This window comes from Trachypithecus francoisi, unplaced genomic scaffold, assembly GCF_009764315.1.
Source record: "Trachypithecus francoisi isolate TF-2019V2 unplaced genomic scaffold, Tfra_2.0 Lachesis_group11, whole genome shotgun sequence".
Lineage (NCBI taxonomy): Eukaryota > Metazoa > Chordata > Mammalia > Primates > Cercopithecidae > Trachypithecus > Trachypithecus francoisi.
The window spans coordinates 11776749-11797895 of NW_022681456.1; the positions used below are offsets into that span (position 1 = coordinate 11776749).

At 46.6% G+C, this 21147-nt stretch overlaps 1 pseudogene across 1 annotated transcript; it reads left to right on the forward strand.

Moving 5' to 3' along the window:
* Nucleotides 1-4348: 4348 nt before the first annotated feature.
* Nucleotides 4349-19692, forward strand: LOC117089275 (annotated as a pseudogene). The gene is made up of 3 exons (XR_004439537.1): nt 4349-4431; nt 9983-10186; nt 18373-19692. The product of XR_004439537.1 is annotated as an ataxin-3-like (transcript).
* The last annotated feature ends 1455 nt before the right edge of the window (nt 19693-21147 follow it).

The window sequence follows — 21147 nt, forward strand, 5'->3', positions numbered from 1 at the left end:
TAGTTTTTCAGTCTAAACTAATTGTACTTTCCCACCCATACACACTGCATCAGGGTTCCCCTCACCCTCTGGCTTCCAGTTCAGGAGACTGGAGAGCAGTGAGGATGGACGGGACTCCCTGGCCCTGCCCTTCTCCGTTGCATATAGGCGGGGCTTCTGGGCACCACTCCCTCCTTTAGTCCTGAGAGTGATAAGGGCTTTCCACTCTTGCCAGCCCCAGGCAGCTCACTATCCCCTATTGCTTTTTCTTAACTCTGTCCACACCTTTGTAGATGGTTCCATCATTAGTTACCCCACCTGAGTATGCCATTGCTTTCCCGCTGGGAATCTGAGTGATACAGCCATCTTCGTCTGTAAAAAGAGGGGATTCGCAGGTAAAGCCTGATGCTTAGAACATAGGCTCTAGGGGACTAATGGTCTGGCTTCCAATCCTGGCTTCACATTTTACCAGCTCTGTGACCTTGGACAGCTCTGTTTATGCTATTCAGTCACTCATTCATTCACTTATTCCCAAGAGCACCAGGAATAGTAGATATAGCAGTGAACAGGCAGACAAGTCAAATGTCCATCCACTGATGGATGGATACACAAAAGGACAAAAGTCCATACAAGCGAATATTATTCAGTCATGAAAAGGAATGAAACAGTGACCCAAGCTCCAATATGGATGAACCTTGAAAACATTACGCTAAGTGAAAGAAGCCAGACACAAAAGGATACATCTTGTATGACTCCATTTATAGGAAATGTCCAGAATAGGCAAATCACTTCAGCGTTGCTCTTGCTACCACTCAAAGACATCTATTTTCGTGTCTTTCTTCTTTTTTCTTTTTCTTTTCTTTTCTTTCTTTTTTTTTTTGAGATGGAGTCTCCCTCTGTTGCTCAGGTTGTAGTGCAGTGGCAAGATTTTGGGTCACTGCAACCCCTGCCTCCTGGGTTCAAGCAATTCTTGTGCCTCAGCCTCCTGAGTATCTGCAATTACAGCCATGCACCGCCACACTCGGCTAATTTTTGTATTTTTAGTAGAGATGGGGTTTCGCCATGTTGGCTAGGTTGGTCTCAAACTCCTGGTCACAAGCGATCTGCCTGCCTTAGCCTACCAAAGTGTTGGGATTACAGGCGTGAGCCACTACACTCGGCCTGTTTTCTTGTCTTTCTGCTGCACTCTTGCACTGGTCCCTCATGCTCTCCCCTCTCCACTCCTTCAGCCCTTGTCCGCTATTTCACCACTGCCACCTCCACCACTCCATGGATTCTGTTCTCAACGAGGTTACCAAAGACTTCTCAGTTGCCAGACTGGGTGGATATATTTTATACCTTATTTTACTTGATCTCTTGGATGCATTCAACATCACTGGCCACTTTCTGCATCTTGGACCAGTTTTTTTCCCTTGGTTTCCATGACTTTCCTGGGTCCCGTGTCCAGCAAATTGTTTCTCAGCACTTTTTATGATTCTATCACGATAGGACAGGTTATGCTGCAATAACAAAGCACTCTCAGTGTCTCATGGCTTATAGCAGTGATGAATTAATTCTCACTCACACTATATGTCCATCATGGGTCTCCCAGAAGGCTCTGCTCTCTGTAATCACTCAGAGATCGAGGCTAACGGAACAGCCACTGTCTTGAACTCTTTAATGAGAACTCTGGAGAGTCTCACAGCAGCAATGAATGTTCTGAACTCGTGATGGAAACAATGTAAAGTTACCAAAAAAAAAAAAAAAAAATGGGGATTGATTTCTTAGTTGTGTGAGTGTGTGGGTGTGTTTACAATTTACAGAAAATCAAGTGACATTCTTCAGCAGGAAAGGGAGGCTTTTTTTTTTTTTTTTTTTTGAGGAAACACTTATCTGACAGACTGCCAGTGCAGGAAACGTGCCCAACCTCATGAGAACCTATTAATAGAATCAGAAAACTGTCCTGTGCCGAGGTTGCTCTTTCAATTTGTCTGAAGCCCGCCTCTGTTTGTCTCTCTGTGTGCCCGTTGCGAGTCTCTAAACACCAATTTCCTGTTTCTCCCAGGGCACGTGGTTCCGCAATGCTCTCCAGAACGCAAGGACTCAAGAGAAATGAATCTGATTGGCCTAATTCTTTATCCCTGGTCCAATCAGCTATGGCTGTGGGTGGGGCCATAATCAAATGTGGTGAAAAGGGCCAGCGTCCATGAGGGGAGAAGGGAGGGAGGAAAGAAAGGAAGGCGGGGGGGGCGGAGAGAGAGAGAGAGAGAGAGAGAGAGAGAGAGAATGTGACTCTCAGAGAATAGAGGCTCCAAGGCTGTGGGACTGCTGGTTAAATACCCCAATTCCTCCCCAAGGTGGGACAACTCAGATACGTCTAGGCCGTCTCCAGAGGGCCTGAGGGAGACTGAGCCCAGACGCCCACAGCTGTGACCTGCTCTTTAATTAATTAATTTTATTTATTTTTTTGAGATAGAGGCTTGCTCTGTGGCCCAGGCTGGAGTGCAGTGGTGCAATCACGGCTCACTGCAACCTCTGCCTCCTGGGTTCAAGTGCTTCTCCTGCCTCAGTCTCCCGAGTAGCAGGGACTACAGGCACGTGCCACCACTCCCGGCTAATTTTTGTATTTTTAGTAGAGTTGGGGTTTCACTATGTTGCCCAGGCTGGTCTAGAACTGCCGCCTCAGGTGATCCGCCTGCCTCAGCCTCCCAAAGTGCTGGGATTACAGGCGTGAGTCACTGCGTCCAGCCTGCTGACCTGCTCTTTAATGCTTCCTGTGTTGGCTGCTTTCCCTTCCGGGTCTCACTTCTCCACTCCTCTTCCTGGCTCACCTCCGAAACAAACTACTTGCACCTGAATCTCGCCCAGCCTTATGTGCTGCTGTTAAGGAGTCTGTCTGGAATTTACTCTGAGAACAATAGGTGGGTTTATAAACGGGTATGGCATGATCTCATTTGCAGCTCAGTCAGAGCACTCTGGTTGCACCATGGAAAATGGGCGGAAGGGGCAAGAGTGGAGCCAGGGATCTGCCCAGGGAGAGGGCACAGTGATATGGAGGGGGACCGAAGACAGATCCCTGAAGGACACCAACACCAAGGAGACCAAGCTGAGGCCGAGTAAGGAGGAGAGGAAAGCCGGGAGACAGTGAGTCCCCAGAGGCCACAGGATGAACACTTCACAAATAAGCCGGTGGCCAAGGAGATATTAAGAGCAATGGTAAAGCTGTGTAATTAAAGCAGCTCTAGTAAGGGAACTGACAGATACATTATTGGAACAGAGTGGAGTCAAGTATTAAACACAAAGATAGGTGCAGGCCGGGTGCGGTGGCTCACACCTGTAGTCTCAGCACTTTGGGAGGCCAAGGCAGGAGGATTGCTTGAGCCCAGAAGTTCGGGGCCAGCCTGGGCAACATGGCAAAACCCTGTCTCTACAAAAAAATAAAAAAATTAGCCAGTTGTGGGAGTGTACAGCTGTAGTTCCGGTTTGTTGAAAGGCTGAAATGGGAGGATCACTTCACCTCAGAAGGTCAAGGCTGCATTGAGCCAAGATTATGTTACTGTACTCCAGCCTGGGCCACAGAGTAAGACTCTGTATGCAATAATGGAAAAAAAAAAAAAAAAAGAGTAGGAACTTAGTGTGTAATAAAAGCATTTAAATCAGGGGAGAAAGAAATTTCTCCAAATAGGATCTTTAAACAATTGGCTGCTCGTTCAGGGGACGTCAGAGGAGACAGGAAAATGTACTCAAATTTTACAGATTTACAAAGGTGTGTAACTATTTATAATGTGATAGAACTGTCATGGGTAAACTGACTCCTTTCCCTACTTTGTATCAGTTGCAAAGAAAGAACACACAAATTGCAGGGTGGGCGGGGGGAAGCCAACTGGGATTTACTCTTTGGCCAGAGAAGGAGAAGGAATGACCGCTCGCTCCAGAGACACCTCCTCCTCCCCAAGGTGTGGGTATCTGGGGAATTTTAGGGAGTTAGATATGGGGTGGGGAGGTTTGTATGTTTGTGCAGGGAGGAACTTTAGATGTGCAGGTACAAATCATAAACATGTCTCTTCACAGGATGCATGTTTAGAAAATGGCAATTTTCTGCAAAGATTAGCCAGGTGTGGCGGCACACAGCTTGAGACTCCCAGCTATTCGGGAGGCTGAGACAGAAGAATCACTTGAACCCAGGAGGTGGAGGTTGCAGTGAGCCAAGATTGCACCACAGCACTCCAGCCTGGGCGACAGAGTGAGACTGTCTCAAAAAAAAGAAAAAAAAAAAAAAAAGAAAATAGCAATTTTCTTCTATAGGTGGGAATTTTAGTATTATAATGACATATTAATGGTCTAAAGATAACAAGGAGTCCCTGATTCTGGTTTGCTCTGGTTTCCAGCAGCCTTTACCTTCCTCTGATAATTGGCGAAAGGTTCTGAAGCCCCCAGGCCATCTGGAGTCCTTGCAAACAAGCATACCTACAGGTAAAGAGACTGAAAGAAACTGTCGGGCCGGGCGCGGTGGCTCAAGCCTGTAATCCCAGCACTTTGGGAGGCCGAGACGGGTGGATCGCGAGGTCAGGAGATCGAGACCATCCTGGCTAACACAGCGAAACCCCGTCTCTACTAAAAAATAGAAAAAACTAGCCGGGCGAGTGGCGGGCGCCTGTAGTCCCAGCTACTCGGGAGACTGAGGCAGAAGAATGGCGTAAACCCGGGAGGCGGAGCTTGCAGTGAGCTGAGATCCGGCCACTGCACTCCAGCCTGGGCGACTGCGAGACTCCGTCTCAAAAAAAAAAAAAAGAAAAAGAAAAAAACTGTTTAAGAAACGAAAGGGAGCTTTTGCAGCTATCTACTGCTTAAGAAAATAATGAGTATTCAGCTGGTTTGCTCCCTCAGCTATTTCTCCAGGACTGCCCCAGCAACAAAGTCTCCAAAAGTGAGCAAAATCAGCCACACAAAATGGGACCTGCAAGTTACCAATCTGGTTGTGTTGCATACATTGGCATGAAAGGTAGAAAATGCAAACAAGGATAACTGGATGCCCTTTGAAGTTACTCAACTGATGATGATGACACCTCACTCTCTTCTCTACGTGGATGGTGTCCCATTTTTCCTCCCACAGACGCTGTGAGCATGTCAGTATCAGTGGGGCTTTGCAGCCATGATACAAGGCTTTTCTTGTCTGTCAGGTGTACAGAGCCATGTACCACCATGGAACAAATGTTCCAGCCATGGTTCACTGTGGTTTCTTTCTTCATAACTGCCACAACTAAAACAACATGCCAAAGCAATATTTTTTTCCTCTACATTTCTCCGGGGCAATTTCTCAGTGAATGTGCCTTTTAAATTTTCTTTTTCCTTTTTTTTTTGAGATGGAGTCTCACTGTGTCGTCTGGACTGGAGTGTAATGGCATGATCTCTGCTCACTGCAACCTCCGCCTCCTGGGTTCAAGTGATTCTGCTTCAGCCTCCCGAGTAGCTGGGATTACAGGCGTATGCCACCATGCCCAGCTAATTTTTTTTTTTTTTTGGTATTTTTAGTGGGGATGAGGTTTCACCATGTTGGCCAGGCTGATCATGAACTGCTAACTTCGTGATTCGCCTGCCTCGGCCTCCCAAAGTGCTGGGATTACAGGTGTGAGCCACTACACTCTGCCGAATGTACTACTTTTTTTTTTTTTTTTTTTTTTTTTTTAACTCTCTCTTAATTCCTTCTCATCATCTAATTCAGAATTCCTGTAATGGTTGGTCAATAGCCTATTGCCTAGTGGTGTCAGAGGGTTAGCAGAAACCCCAGTGCCTTGGTATCCACAAATGTTTTCTTTTAGTTATGCTAAACTGGTGCTGCCTAATAGGGCAGCCACTCACACCTAGTTCAATTTAAATTAATTAAAATGAAGTAAAATTTAAAATTCACGTTTTCAGCTGTACAAGCCATATCTTGATAGCCACATGTAGCTAGTGGCTACCATATTGAGCAGCAAAGATATACAGAACTTGCCCAGCAGTATAGAAAGCTCAGTTGGACAGTGCTACAACAGTTGTGGGTAAGCAAGGAAGGTAAGGATAGTCCCAATCAGATAGATGGCATCTATTTTGTGGGAAGCCTTGTGTGGTGGCTCACACCTGTAGTCTCAGCTACTTGGGAAGCTGAGGTGGGAGGATCACTTGAGGTCAGGAGTCTGAGACCGGCCTGGGCAACATAACGAAATGAAAATTTAAAAAAAATTTTCTGTGTGAAATAGGAGGCAGTGTAGTCCCAGCTACTTGGGAGGCTAAGGAGGGAGGATCACCTGAGCCCAGGAGGTCAAGGCTGCAGTAAGCCATGATTGCACCACTGCACCCCAGTCTGGGCAACAGAACAAGACGCTGAAAAAAAAAAAGAAAGAAAGAAGAAGAAAGAAGGAAGGAAGGAAGAGGAAGGAAGGAAGGAAGGAAGGAAGGAAGGAAGGAAGGAAGGAAGGAAGGAAGGAAGGAAGGAAGGAAGGAAGGAAAGAAAGAAAGAGAGAGAGAAAAAGCAATAGGAGGCAGAGTTGCCCGAGAGTGAGAGGGAAGGCAGGTGGGTGGGATGGTGGGATGAGTGTAGAGAAGATTTGAAGGAAAGAAGGAAGGAAAGAAGGAAGTGGGGAGGGAGGGAGGAAGAAGGGAGGGAGGAAGGAAAGAGAGAGAAAGAGGGAGAGAGAGAAAGAAGAAAGAAAGAGAAAAAGAGAGAGAAAGGGAGGGAGGCAGGCAGGAAGGGGAGGCAGGGGTGCCTGAGAGTGAGAGGGAAGGCAGGCACGTGGGAGGTGGGATGAGTGTCGAGAAGATTCAAAATAGTTGCTATGGTGAATGGGAGGAGGGAGCCAACAGGGAAAACAGGAATTCCGGGGTAAGAATTAGAGACCATGAATGTGTTATTGCCAACAGTCTAGGTGACTGAGATTATGCTACGGGCCTGGGGCCTTCCCACCAACAGGAACCGCCTCCCACCTCCACACTCAGCAACCCACCAGGACTTCCCAACTGGTTCACATAGTTTTAAGATGTGTCATCATTGGTATCTACTATGTTTGTTATGGTGTCAACATGTGTTACTGGGACAGTAACTAGCCAGGCCCAAGATACAGGAGCTGATTCTATTGCTCTCCCATAGGTCACCCTTCCCTGGGGCTTGCACCCCTGCCAGGCCACAACAGGGGGCAGGAAGCTTCTTTTTGTCCCCTAACTCACCTCAGCCACTGGGAATGACTTGGTTCACTCAACTAAATCTGGGTATAACTACCCTACCTTCTTATGAATGCTGGATTTCTTTTAACCTCAAGATCTCCCCTCTATTCCCCTCTACCCAAGTCAAATACCCATGCTATCCTCAGGAACTTTAAAAAATATCTGTTTCATAGTCAAGACAGCTGGCTATTTTACATAACAACCCACGGCTTCTGCAACCCTAAACAAAAACTGGAGATGGATGGGGAAAGGCTCTCCTAATGGTGGATGGGTAGAGAGACGTCTGAGGTTTCTGGAGGGCTGAGGACCTATTGTTTTCTCCACCAGTCTAAGCAGAACAGGTATAAAAACAGAATGGAAGGAAATTTACATTGATCCAGGACTGGGCTTTTGCTGCAAGTTGCAAATTATGTTATTTAGGGTGCTTTTGTCTGAAAGCAGCAGAATGCCTGACTCAAGCTGGCTTGAATATGAAATAAATTATTATTTCATGTATTAGGATATCCTGGGGGAAGATACTTCAGATGGGGTTGATTTGGTGGCTTGACAACATCATCAAGGATCTGGGTTCTTTCTGTCTCTCTGCACTGCCACCCTTGTTGTTGGGTTCATCCTCAGAAGGAAGAATCATCAATTCTTGTGTCTCTTTCATGGGAAAATCTTTCCCAGAGTCCTCTTTACCCCACCTCACTCTACCCTGTAGTACTAGAAGTGAGTCACATGACTGTTCCGCTCCTGATAAGAGACAGAGAATGACCATGACCGGCGTGGACCAACCGTCTGGGTTGGAATGGCTGTCGGGGAGTCGTTCACAACGTCCATGCCTGGGTATAGCAAAGATCAATGAATCTAGGCTGGATGGGAAAGGAATTGGAGGAAGGAGGGTCCTGAGAGGGAGAAAGTGGAAGGGCCAAGGGATTCTAGAGTTCAAAGAACTGCTAAACTGGAATGATCAAAAGAGCAGAAGGTACAAGTCTGTGATCAGAGAAATGCGAGACTTTAGAGGAAGATTCATTCCAGGAGAAAATGAGGGCCAGTACATGGTCCAGGGAGATGGTGGCTAAAGTAGAGTGGAGGTGAAGGTCATTGGAATAAGAAGGGACAGGAGTTGAGGGGCCAGGAGTTCGGCCAGGTCCTGGCTCATTAAAGTCACCAATATGGCAGTAGGAACTGGGGCGAGAAGGATAAGCCAGTTGCCAAAGCCCTCTGAGAATAAGAGTTGATTGATTGATTGATGAGTAGGCATGAATAAAGGTTGATTGATTGATTGATGAGTAGGCATCATCAATGAGAAGGCGCAGAAGGTGGCACAGGCAGATGTCAGGAGCCTCAGCACTTACTCAAGATAGAGGACTATGGATCTGGAAATAGAGGTGTGGAGTGTAGAGGACACCATGGAGGTGGGATACGGACCACCATCCTCTGGGAAGGGCTTCAAGAACTGTCAGGGAAGAGAGCCAGGTCTTACTCAGGGCAGGAAGTAGAGGGAACTTTGTATGCAGAGGTCAGGACCTTAAAGATAAAGAGCACGCTCCACTCTTCCTTTTCTCCATCTCACAGGCTGGAATGAGCGTCTGTAGGTGAGCCACCTTTGACCCAGAGTTTGGGTCATATCCCTACCTGCTAATTGGTAATAGAAGCATGCTTGAAACATGCTTGAAATCCTTCCCACGTGTCCATTAATCCTTAGAGCTTGTCAGTATCGGGGTGTAGCAGACACTCCTAATTGCCCATTCAAAATCCATTATAGGTGTGGCACGGTGGCTCATGCCTGTAAACCTAGCACTTTGGGAGGCTGAGGCAGGAGGATCCCTTGAACCCAGGAGTTTGAAACCAGCCTGGGCAACATAGCGAGACCCCTTTTCTCTACCAAAAATAGAAAAAATAACCAGGTGTGGTGGGCATGAGCCTAGGTCCCAGCCACTCTGGAAGCTGGGTGGCGGTTGCGGGGGTCATTTGAGCCCAGGAGGTAGAGGTGAGCCACGATCACGCCACTGCACTCCAGCCTGGAGTGCTGAGACCCTATCTCAATAAATAATAAATAATCCATTCTACTTTCCTTATTAACAGAATCCCCAATTTTGTTCAGGTTTGAAACCCTTGAGAAAGACAACTTCATCCCCAATTCAGGAGTATTCACGTTAGTCTTATTCTGGTTGTGGGTGACTGGTGTAGGAGTGGATATGAAGATGAGTATATGGCTATGAAACATGAGAGGAAACTTGTTGGGGGGCTTCTAAAGAAAGATGTAGGGGCTGGGCACAGTGGCTCACAGCTGTAATCTCAACACTTTGGGAGGCTGAGGTGGGAGGATTGATTGAGATCAGGAGTTCAAGACCAGCCTGGGCAACATGGTGAAACCCATCTACAAGAATGTTAAAAACTAGCCAGGCATGAGTGGTGCACACTTACAGTCCCAGCTGCTTGGGAGGCTGAGGTGGAAGGGTCACTTGAGCCCAAGAGTCAAGGTTGCACATCACTGCACTCCAACCTGGGTGACAGACTGAGATCCCATCAAGGAAGGAAGGAGGGAGGGCAGGAGGGAGGACAGAAGAAATGAAGGAAAGTAGGAAAGAAGCCAGGAAGGAAGGAAGGAGGGAAGGAAAAAAGGAAGGAGTAATTCCTAAGAAACAGACACATGAAGAGATGGCCTTTCTGAAATGACATGCTCTGCATGGCAGAGCAGAATGATAAAGAACTTGGTTTGAACTGCTGAGTTAACTAACCCAGGAGCCACCCTACCTTGGGACTCTCTCTCGCTCTTTCTCTCTCTCTCTCTCTGAAATATTATTTAAGCCATTTTAACTGGGCTTTCATTTACTCATAGCCAAAGAATTCTGTGATGATCAGAAGACTGACCACAGCATCCCTGCAGTACAGAGCCAGGCAAACATCCTCCTGCTGGAGGCAACCTGCCTGGGTGCTGGGATCAGTCTCAGATCCAGCACACAATGGGCCACCCACCCTTGCATCTTTCCTGTGGTGTCCTTTCCCTGGCATCTTCCTGGTCATCGACAGGTCCTGGAATAAGGTACTGGAATGTGGCTCAGGTGTCTACTACCTTATAGACCCAAAGCCTCAATTCCCTTCCATTTTCTCATTCCCCTTGAGAGTTCTAGCAGCTTCTCCTTTAGTCCAATGAACACAGAAGAGATACTCTCATTCCAATAATGGGGGTCGACTGCCTCTGACTAGCTCCTTCCTTCCTTCCCTTCCTTCCTTTCCCTCCCTCCCTCCCTCCCTCCCTTCCTTCCTTCCTTCCTTCCTCCCTCCCTTCCTCCTTCCTCTCTCTCTCTCTTTCTTTTCTGAGACAAGATCTTGCTTTGTCATCCAGGTTAGAATGCAGTGGCATCATCATAGCTCACTGCAGCCTAGACCTCCAGGACTCAAGTGATCCTCCTGCCTCAGCCTCGCAGTAGCTGGGGCTATAGGCGGGCACCCCCACACTGGGCTAATTTTTGTATTTTTGGGAGAGATGAGGTTTCATCATGTTGCTGGGCTCAAGAAATCTGTCTGCCTCAGCCTCCCAAAGTGCTGGGATTGTAGGTGTGAGCCACTGCGCCTGGCCCAGAATTTCATTTCTTTTAAAGGCTGAATAATATTCTGCTGTACAGATATTCTACATTTTGTTTATCTATTAATCTGTTGATAAACATGTAGTTTCTTTCCACTTTTTTGGCTACTGTGGATAATGCTGGTATAAACATGGTTCTACAGATTCCTGTTCATGTTCCTGCTTTCAATTCTTTGAGGGGATACAGCCTGTAGTAGAATTGCTGGGTCGTGTGGTAATTCTGTATTTAAGCTTTGAGGAAACAAGTTTTGTTTTTTCTTTTTTCTTGTTTTAACACAAAGAGCACTTCCCCTGTGTTTTTATGTCATCTATCAGGATAGCCACACGTGCCTGACAGCATCTCCTTTTTAACCCGAAAGCTAAATACATCACCCTTGGAAGGGGAGATATCTTCCTTGTATCAGCGAGTCACCACCTCTCTTGCTAAAGCAGAAATAAAAATTATTAATTTAATTCCAGCTGGGCGCAGGGGCTCATGCCTGTAACCCCAGCATTTTGGGAGGCCAAGGCAGGTGGATCATCTGAGGTCAGGGGTTCGAGACCAGCCTGGCCAACATGGTGAAATCCCGTCTCTACTAAAAATACAAAAAATAACTGGGCAAGGTGGTAGGCACCTGTAGTCCCAGCTACTCAGGAGGCTGAGGCAGGGGGATCACTTGAATCTGGGAGGTGGAGGTTGCAGTGAGTTGAGATCATACCACTGCACTCCAGCCTAGGGAATGAGTGAGACTCTGTCTTAAAAAAATAAAAATGTAATTCCAACAGTGCGTTTTGCTACAGAGGATAGAGAGGGGAAGCAGAATACAGTTATGCTGAATAGTTGGACGTTTAGTACATGAGACAAAAAACAGAAGCAGAGAGACTGAGAGAAGGAAGAGAAGAGCTGAGTCATGGGGCTTTGGCGTGAAGACCACCAGCGCCAAGACTCCCTCGAGTGATCCACAATAGAGAGGTCCTCCCTAGCCCTGGACTCCAGGAAGACAAGAAAACGTGTCTTCTTGTTTTCTATGAGATCTTGTCCTTCCATATTTCTCTCTGAGCATCCGCATAAAAAGCCCTAAGTGTGTAATTGTTCAAACGAACACAACTGAAACACAGTCTCATTCCTTGGTCCCCACCAAACTGACAGCACTTTCGTGTCAATGACATGGACTCACTTGGGCCCATTCTGTTGAGCCAGTGACATGGCACTCATCAGAGTAGTCGTCTCAATCCAGCTAAAGAGCTCCAAGCCAAATGGAGAAGCCAATGGAATGGGTAGGAACCAGGATTGTCACGAGGCTGGAGGATGGAGATGGTGACGTGGGATAAAGCAGGTACAGCAAGCAGGATGTGAGGGCCAGAGCCAAGGGGTCTGCAGGTCAGGAGGATGAGCTCAGGGTCGCTGGCAGCCCCGGGAAGAAGGTGTAGGGAGGGCACCTTGGCTCTAGGTTGGCTCTGGGTTGCCTACCTTGGCTCCTTCCTGCAGGTGGGTAACCTGCAGGAAGAGGAGAGGGGATGGTGATAGCCGGGCCTGGTGGCAGGTGCCTTTAATCCCAGCTACTCGGGAGGCTGAGGCAGAGAACTGCTTGAACCCAGGAGGCTGAGGTTACAGTGAGCCGAGATTGCGCCACTGCACTCCAGGCTGGGCAACAGAGCGAGACTGCGTCTCAAAACAAAAAAAAAAAAGTTGAATATTGGATTATTGAACCTTGGCATAGAGGAGCCACTGTCCTTGTCTTCTAAGAGCTTATATCCTATTATTATTTTATTATTATTAACATATCATTATTAATAGCTGCAGTTCACTGAACATTATTATGTACCAGGCATGGTGCTTGTAATTAGTCATCTCATTGAATTCCCTTAATGAAAATTAGGTAGTCAGAGACCTTTCTTCATGGATCACAACCCCAGGGGCATGTGGGATTTCAGAGATGTGTTTTGGGGAAAGAGGTATAATTATTCAACTTTCAGTTAATTAGCCACTTAGAGAAACTAAGTGGTAGGTGGGGTTGTAAAGGAAGGCAAAGAACTGGGCAGGCAGATGCTAAGTGGGAGACTGTTCCAGGCATAAGAGAAATGGGGGTGGGTATGAAAAAAAGCGAGTGAGAGAGAGAGCAGGAGAGAGCGCCAAGGGAAATTTGGTTTGACTGAATAAAAGGCCAGTGAAAAGAGGGAGTTTTGGTAAGAGCTGTGCCATGGGCAGCGAGAAGCACAGAGATCTTGGGAGGCTGAGATGGGAAGATCACTTGAGCCAAGAGTTTGTTTGTAAAGATGAGGTTTCACTATGTTGCCCAGACTGGTCTCAAACTCCTGGGCTCAAGCAATCCTTCCATCTCGGCCTCCCAGAGTGGTAGGATTATAAGCGTGAGCCACCAGACCCAACCCCAGCTCTGCCATCTCTGTGGTGTTACTCTCATGAGCATGATCCAAAATGGTTCCCACCAGAAGTGAATTCTAAAAATGCTGGAAGCACTTTGGGAGGCTGAGGCAGGTGGATCACCTGAGGTCAGGAGTTCGAGGCCCACCTGGCCTACATGGTGAAATCCTGTCTTTACTAAAAATACAAAAAATCAGCCGGGCATGGTGGTGCATGCCTGTAATCCCAGCTACTTGGGAAGCTGAAGCAGGAGAATCGCTTGAACCTGGGAGGCAGAGGTTGCAGTGAGCCGAGATCACACCACTACACTCCAGCCTGGGTGACAGAGCAAGACTCCATTTCAAAAAATAAATAAATAGGCTGGGTGCTGTGGCTCACGCCTGTAATCCCAACACTTTGGGAGGCCAAGGCGGATGGATCACGAGGTCAGGAGATCAAGACCATCCTGGCTAACACAGTGAAACCCCGTCTCTACTAAAAGTACAAAAAAAAAATTAGCTGGGCGTGGTGGCAGGCGCCTGTAGTCCCAGCTACTCGGGAGGCTGAGGCAGGAGAATGGCGTAAGCCCGGGAGGTGGAGCTTGCAGTGAGCTGAGATTGCACCACTGGCACTCCAGCCTGGGCGAAAGTGCGAGACTCCATCTCAAAAAACAAAACAAAAAACAAAACAAAAATAATAATAATAAAATAAATAAATAAATAAGAATAAAAAATAAAAAGCCTGGAAGAAGGAGGGAAGGAGAAAGATAGGGCGTGGTCCTCCCTTGAAGGATGTGGTCTGTCACTGCCACTTGCAGGTCATTGGCCAGAGCGTAGTCACGCGGTCACACCTACCTGCAGTAGAAGGTGGGAAATGCAGTCCTTATTCTGCTGACCATGTTCCCCACCGAAAATCAGGGATCCAGATATTGAAGACAACCAAGAATTCCTGCCACCAACACCCATGAAACAGTCCTCTGACCTGGGCTGAATGAGTAGCCTATCCTACACATGCAAGGAAATCTTTGGGTTCCCAGGGGATCTGGGCAGCTCTGAGGCATATAACATAGCCCAGCCAGGAAAAAGCTCCCAAAAGAGAATTTATTTGTCCAGGAATGTACAGGCAAAAAATGACCATTCTGTGTTTTTCCATGGGGTAGAGGCCCGACCAACCTCATGTGGTTTGTTTGGTCCAGCTCGGCACTGACAGAGGCTGGTGGGGGCTGGGGGAGGGTCTGAAAGTCCGGGGTCTCAGGTATGAACTATTGCTCTGATCAGCTGCTAGGCTGTGTCCTGTGGGCATGTGCTGGGTTCCTACATGACCCAGAGGTCACTGATTTCACAAGTTCTGCAAACAATCCAATATTCAAATATTTAACTATAGCAGAGATTGATAGCTTTTTCTGTCATGCCCAACTTCCTCCTCTAGCTGAATCTGAAATCAACAGACCTTCATATCTGTAGCTGTGGCTTATTGGACCATTCCCTGATTCACCAGCTGAAAGACAGTCATGCTCTCCTCTGAGGTTCCATCATACCTGGAATAGACATCTCTTGGTAGAACCATGCTTCCTATGTTCTCAGTTGATATGGCTCAGGTCGAGCTGTCCCCTTCCACAAGTTGCAGGGGCGGGTCCAGGACTCAGTCCTAGATAATCAAAGCACGATTTTCCCCTGGCTACTGTGCTTTGTTCAAGAGCAGGCACATGATTCAGGTTGGTCTAAGACAAGTTCTGGAATTTTGGCTAAAATCATTGAAAAAGTGGTGCTCTTTGAGCTGGAGTGCCTAAGCTGGCAGGATATAAGCCTAAAGTTCTTGGTGGCCATCATGCCAGCAGGGAATTAAGTTGACTTAGAAAAAACCAGAGGGAAATGATGGAGGGATTTCCGATAACATCATTTGGACACCCTGATCAAGCCATACCTGAAACCTCAACTAGATTTAGGAGCCAGTAACCTCCCTTTATTGCTTAAGCCAATTGGAACAGGCACACCTATCCCTTTTGACCAAGAGTCTTGGATAATCTAGCATCTCTGTGTCCCTTCATAATGTGGCTTCTCATTTTGTATCTGATGTTGCAATTATTCCTGAGCACATTTAATGCATTCTCCTTGGCTCTGAGAATTTTTTTTTTTTTTTTTTTTGATGGAGTCTCTCTCTGTCGCCCAGGTTGGAGTGCAGCGGTGCGATCTCAGCTCACTGCAACTTCCACCTGCTGGGTGCAAGTGATTCTTCTGCCTCAGCCTCCCGAATAGCTGGGACTACAGGTGCATGCCACCATGCCTGGCTAATTTTATTTTATTTTATTTTATTTTATTTTTTTGAGACGGAGTCTTGCTCTGTCGCCCAGGCTGGAGTGCAGTGGCCGGATCTCAGCTCACTGCAAGCTCCACCTCCCGGGTTTATGCCATTCTCCTGCCTCAGCCTCCCGAGTAGCCAGGACTACAGGCGCCTGCCACCTCGCCTGGCTGGTTTTTTGTATTTTTAGTAGAGATGGGGTTTCACCATGCTAGCCAGGATGGTCTCGATCTCCTGACCTTGTGATCCGCCCGTCTCAGCCTCCCAAAGTGCTAGTATTACAGGCTTGAGCCACTGCGCCCGGCCTCCTCCTTCCTTCCTTTCTTTTTCTTGAGTTAGAATCTCACTCTGTCTCCCAGGCTGGAGTGCAGTGGCACAATCATGGCTCACTGCAGCCTTGAACTCCTCGATTCAAGCAATCCTCCTGCCTCAGTCTCCCAAGTTGGGATTACGGGCATGAGCCACTGCACCCGGCTCAGTTCCCCTCATTTCTAGGGGAGAGTCTGAAGAGTTTCATGGTATGGGGGCCTGTGGTCCATCCTGACTGCTACCCTGTACATACACGTGTCTGCCCAGCAAATACCATTCGGGGAAATAAAAAAACAAGATCTATCTTTTTCAACACAAGTTACCATGGTGTTTTGCTTTGTCTTGTTTTTTGGTGGCAAATAGATTGTGGGCCTTGGGGCCTCAAGTGAGCGCTCAGATCCCAGCTTCCGAGAAATTCCAGTCGGCTATTTAAAACGCGGAGCAGAGCCTGGTGAGAGTGAAACCACAATCCACTAGTTTCCAGCCCTTATTTTTCTCCCTCTAGAAAGAACTAGGAATCAGGAATCTCAAATTTGAGCCATCACTTTGTCCAAAGCTAACTCTGTGACCTTGAGCAAATCCCTTCCCCTCTCTGCCTCAGTTTCCCAGGAATCCCTCTGTAAAGACCTTTTCCTCTCTGTAACCATGGTGGTGCTGCTACTGACCAGCAGAGGGCAGTGTTGCACCGACATTCTCTATGGAGCTGCATTACTTTTGCCTGACCTTGGACAGGAACATTGAAATCATTAATTAGTGGTCTGTGTCATTCTCTTTTTCAAAAAGCCTTATTTTATCCTCAGTGCATAGTCAGAACAAGGTCTTGCCACAGTGTACAGATGAGGAAGCAGAGCCTCAGAAGCATAAGAAACTTAATTACTGGTAATTTTAATCATAACACATCCTAAATTTAGACTCTCAGAATGGTATGAACCCATTGCTGTATGTCTGAGCAGCAAAGCATTGGTAATCCATTACTTGCTTTATGCATCATGAAGCACTTTCTGATCCTCAATATCAACAATTCTCATCTTATTCTCCTCCAGTTTGTAAATGAGCAAACTATGGCTTCTAGAGGCTATATCATTTGGCTTAGCTTTTTTTTTTTTTTTTTTTTTTTTTTTAAGAGACAAAGTCTCGCTATGTTGCCCAGGATGGCCTCAAACTCCTGGCTTCAAGTGATCCTCCAACCTTAGCCTCCCAAGTAGCTGGGATTACAGGTGTGAGCCATTGCACTTGGCACCAGCATATTCACAATCAGTTCCATCTTAGAGGCTGTTTGGTGGACTCCCAGAAATATTAGCTTAAAAATGGCAGAGCCTGGTGTTTTGCAGTTTTTATGTGATGAAATGTACTGTGTTCTCATGCAAATATTGCTCCTTGTTTTGCAAAAGGAATTAGGCCCCTTTCCCCGTCTCAGCAGCTGACCCGTTACTAGCAATCCACTAGGGAACTGGACTAGCTTTAGATCAACAGTGGTTCTCAAAAGAGACTATCAAATGACACACTTGTCCCCAGCTCCAGATTCCGATATCCACACCCCAAACATCCAATCACTGCTTTTCATAGTCTTTTGATGTTTTTTGTTTTTGGTTTCGGTTTTTGGTTTTTAGTGTTTTTTTGAGACAAAATCTGGCTCTGTTGCCCGGGCTGGAGTGCAGTGGTGCCATCTCGGCTCACTGCAACCTCCACCTCCCAGGTTCAAGCTATCCTCCTGCCTCAACCTCCCACCATACCTAGATAATTTTTGTAATTTGAATAGAGGTGGGGTTTCACCATGTAGGCCAGTCTGGTCTCAAACTTTTTTTTTTTTTTTTTTGACAGAGTCTCACTTTGTTTACCGAGCCAGAGTGCAGTGGTGTGATCTCGGCTCACTGCAACCTTTACCTCCCAGGTTCAAGCGATTCTCTGGCCTCAGCCTCCTGAGTAGCTGGGATAACAGGTGCACACCACCTTGCCTGGCTAATTTTTATATTTTTAATATAGATGGTTTTACCATGTTGGCTAGGCTGGTCTCGAATTCCTGACTTCAAGTGATCCACCCACCTCGGTCTCCCAAAGTGCTGGGATTACAGGCATGAGCCACCGTGCGTGGCCTTCTGCTTGATCAATTCTGCTATTTAGACTCTGATGCAGGGACAGGGGCGGAGCTGGAGGGGGTGGTTCGGCGGGGGGGCCGTTGGCTCCAGACAAATAAACATGGAGTCCATCTTCCACGAGAAACAAGAAGGCTCACTTTCTGCTCAACATTGCCTGAATAATTTATTGCAAGGAGAATATTTTAGCCCTGTGGAATTATCCTCAATTGCACATCAGCTGGATGAGGAGGAGAGGATGAGAATGGCAGAAGGGGGAGTTACTAGTGAAGATTATCACACGTTTTTACAGCAGCCTTCTGGAAATATGGATGACAGTGGTTTTTTTCTCTATTCAGGTTATAAGCAATGCCTTGAAAGTTTGGGGTTTAGAACTAATCCTGTTCAACAGTCCAGAGTATCAGAGGCTCAGGATTGATCCTATAAATGAAAGATCATTTATATGCAATTATAAGGAACACTGGTTTACAGTTAGGAAATTAGGAAAACAGTGGTCTAACTTGAATTCTCTCTTGATGGGTCCAGAATTAGTATCAGATACATATCTTGCACTTTTCTTGGCTCAATTACAACAGGAAGGTTATTCTATGTTTGTTGTTAAGGGTGACCTGCCAGATTGCGAAGCTGACCAACTCCTGCAGATGATCAGGGTCCAACAGATGCACCAACCAAAACCTATTGGAGAAGAATTAGCACAACTGAAAGAGTCCATAAAACAGACCTGGAACGAGTGTTAGAAGCAAATGATGGCTCAGCAATGTTAGACGAAGATGAGGAGGATTTGCAGAGGGCTCTGGCACTAGGTCGCCAGGAAATGGACATGGAAGATGAGGAAGCAGATCTCCAGAGGGCTATTCAGCTAAGTATGCAAGTTGCAGAAATATATCTCAAGATATTCCACGGACATCAGGTACAAACCTTACTTCAGAAGAGCTTTGGAAGAGACGAGAAGCCTACTTTGAAAAAGAGCAGCAAAAGCAGCAACAGCAGCAGCAGCAGGAGCAGCAGCAGCAGCAGCAGCAGGGGGACCTATCAGGACAGAGTTCACATCCATGTGAAAGGCCAACCACCAGTTCAGGAGCACTTGGGAGTGATCTAGGTGATGCTATGGGTGAAGAAGACATGCTTCAGGCAGCTGTGACCATGTCTTTAGAAACAGTCAGAAATGATTTGAAAACAGAAGGAAAAAGAATAGTACCTTTAAAAAATAATTTAGATATTCATACTTTCCAACATTATTCTGTGTGATTACAGCATAGGGTCCACTTTGGTAATGTGTCAAAGAGATGAGGTAATAAGACTTTTAGTGGTTTGCAAACAAAGTGATGGGAAAGTGGAACAATGCATCAGTTGTAGGACTAAATAATGATCTTCCAAATATTAGCCAAAGAGGCATTCAGCAATTAAAGACATTTAAAATAGTTTTCTAAATGTTTCTTTTTCTTTTTTGAGTGTGCAATATCTAACGTGTCTAAAATTAGGGCATTTTTCTTGGATCTTTTTGCAGACCAGCTAATTAGCTCTTGCCTCAGGCTTTTTCCATATAGTTAGTTTTCTTTTTCTCTCTTGTAGATCATTTGGCTCACATCATCTAATAGTGGCTTTCATTTCTTATTAACCAAATTAACCTTTCAGGAAAGTATCTCTAGTCTGTATTGATAATAGTAATGGTTCTAGAAGGATAAACAGTTCTCCCTTCAACTGTATACTGTGTGCTCCAGTGTTTTCTTGTGTTATTTTCTCTGATCAGAACTTTTCTGCGACCTGGTTTTCATTATTTTTCCTCAATTCTTTTGAAAGATGGTAATCTTTTCTGAGGTCTAGCATTTTAAGCCCTATGATGGGATCATTATTTCATGACTGGTGCATTCCTAAACTCTGAAATCAGCCCTGCACAAGTACTTGAGAATAAATGAGCATTTAAAAAAAAAAAAAAAAAAAAGACTCTGATGCATTCTTCAGTATGTCAATTTCATTTTCAACTCTAGGATTTCTGCTTGACTCTTTTTAATTATTTCTATCTCCTTGTTACATTCATCTGATGGAAAATCTGAATTCCTTCTCTGTGTTGTCTTGAATTTCTTTGAGTTTCCTCAATACAGCTCTTTCTTTTTTTTTTTTTTTTTTTGAGACGGAGTCTTGCTCTGCCGCCCAGGCTGGAGTGCAGTGGCCGGGTCTCAGCTCACTGCAAGCTCCGCCTCCTGGGTTTACGCCATTCTCCTGCCTCAGCCTCCCAAGCAGCTGGGACTACAGGCGCCCGCCATGTCGCCCGGCTAGTTTTTTTTTTGTATTTTTTAGTAGAGACGGGGTTTCACCATGTTAGCCAGGATGGTCTCGATCTCCTGACCTCGTGATCCGCCCGTCTCGGCCTCCCAAAGTGCTGGGATTACAGGCTTGAGCCACCGCGCCCGGCCAATACAGCTCTTTCAAATTGTCTACCTGAAAGGTTGCCTATTTCTGTTTCTGTGGGTTGGTCCCCGTTGCCTTATTCAGTTTGGTGAGGTCATGTTTTCCTGCGTGGTGTTGATGCTTATAGATAATCATCAGTGTCTGAGCAGTGAAGAGTTAGGCATTTATTGTCGTCTTCACCGTCTGGGCTTGTTTGTGCCTGTGATTCTTGGGAAGGCTTTCCAGGTATTCAAAGGGACTTGAACCCCAAACCCAATAACACTGTGGTTCTTGCGGACTCCTAAAGGTACTGCCTTAGTGGTCCTGGATAAGATCCGGAAGAATTCTCTGCATTACCAGGCAGAAGTTCTTGTTCTTTTCCCTTACTTTCTTCCAAACAAACGGAGTCTCTCCCTCTCTTTCTGAGCTAGGCCTCTTGGAACTGGGGGTGGAAGGACACAAGAACCCCTGTGGGACTGCATTGGTTCAGACCTGAAGCAGCCCGGCACTGGGTCTCACCTAAGGTCTGCTAGAAATGCTACCTGGCCACCACCTGAGTTCACTCAAGGGCCTGGGGCTCTACAATCAGCAAATGGCAAACCCAGCCAGGGTATTGTCGCTCCCTGCAGGGCAGTGAGTTCCCCTAGGCTCTGGGTGGGTCCAGAGATGCTGTCTGGGAGCCAGGGATTGAAGTCATAAAGCATTCTATAGATGTATTAAGATAGAATAGAATTCTATAGACGTACTATTCCACTGCAGGTAAGCTGGCACTCAAACCGCAAGACAAAGTCCTTCCCACTCTTCACTCCCCTTTCCTCAGTCAGAGGAACCTCTCCTTGTGGCCACCACTACCACCAGCCTATAAGGAGTTCTGCCAGGCCACTGCTGATGTTCACTTAAATCCCCAGGGCTCTTCAGGCAGCCTGTGATGAATGCTCTCAGGCCTGTGACTCATCCTTCAGGGCAGTGGGCTCCCCTTGGCCCAGGGC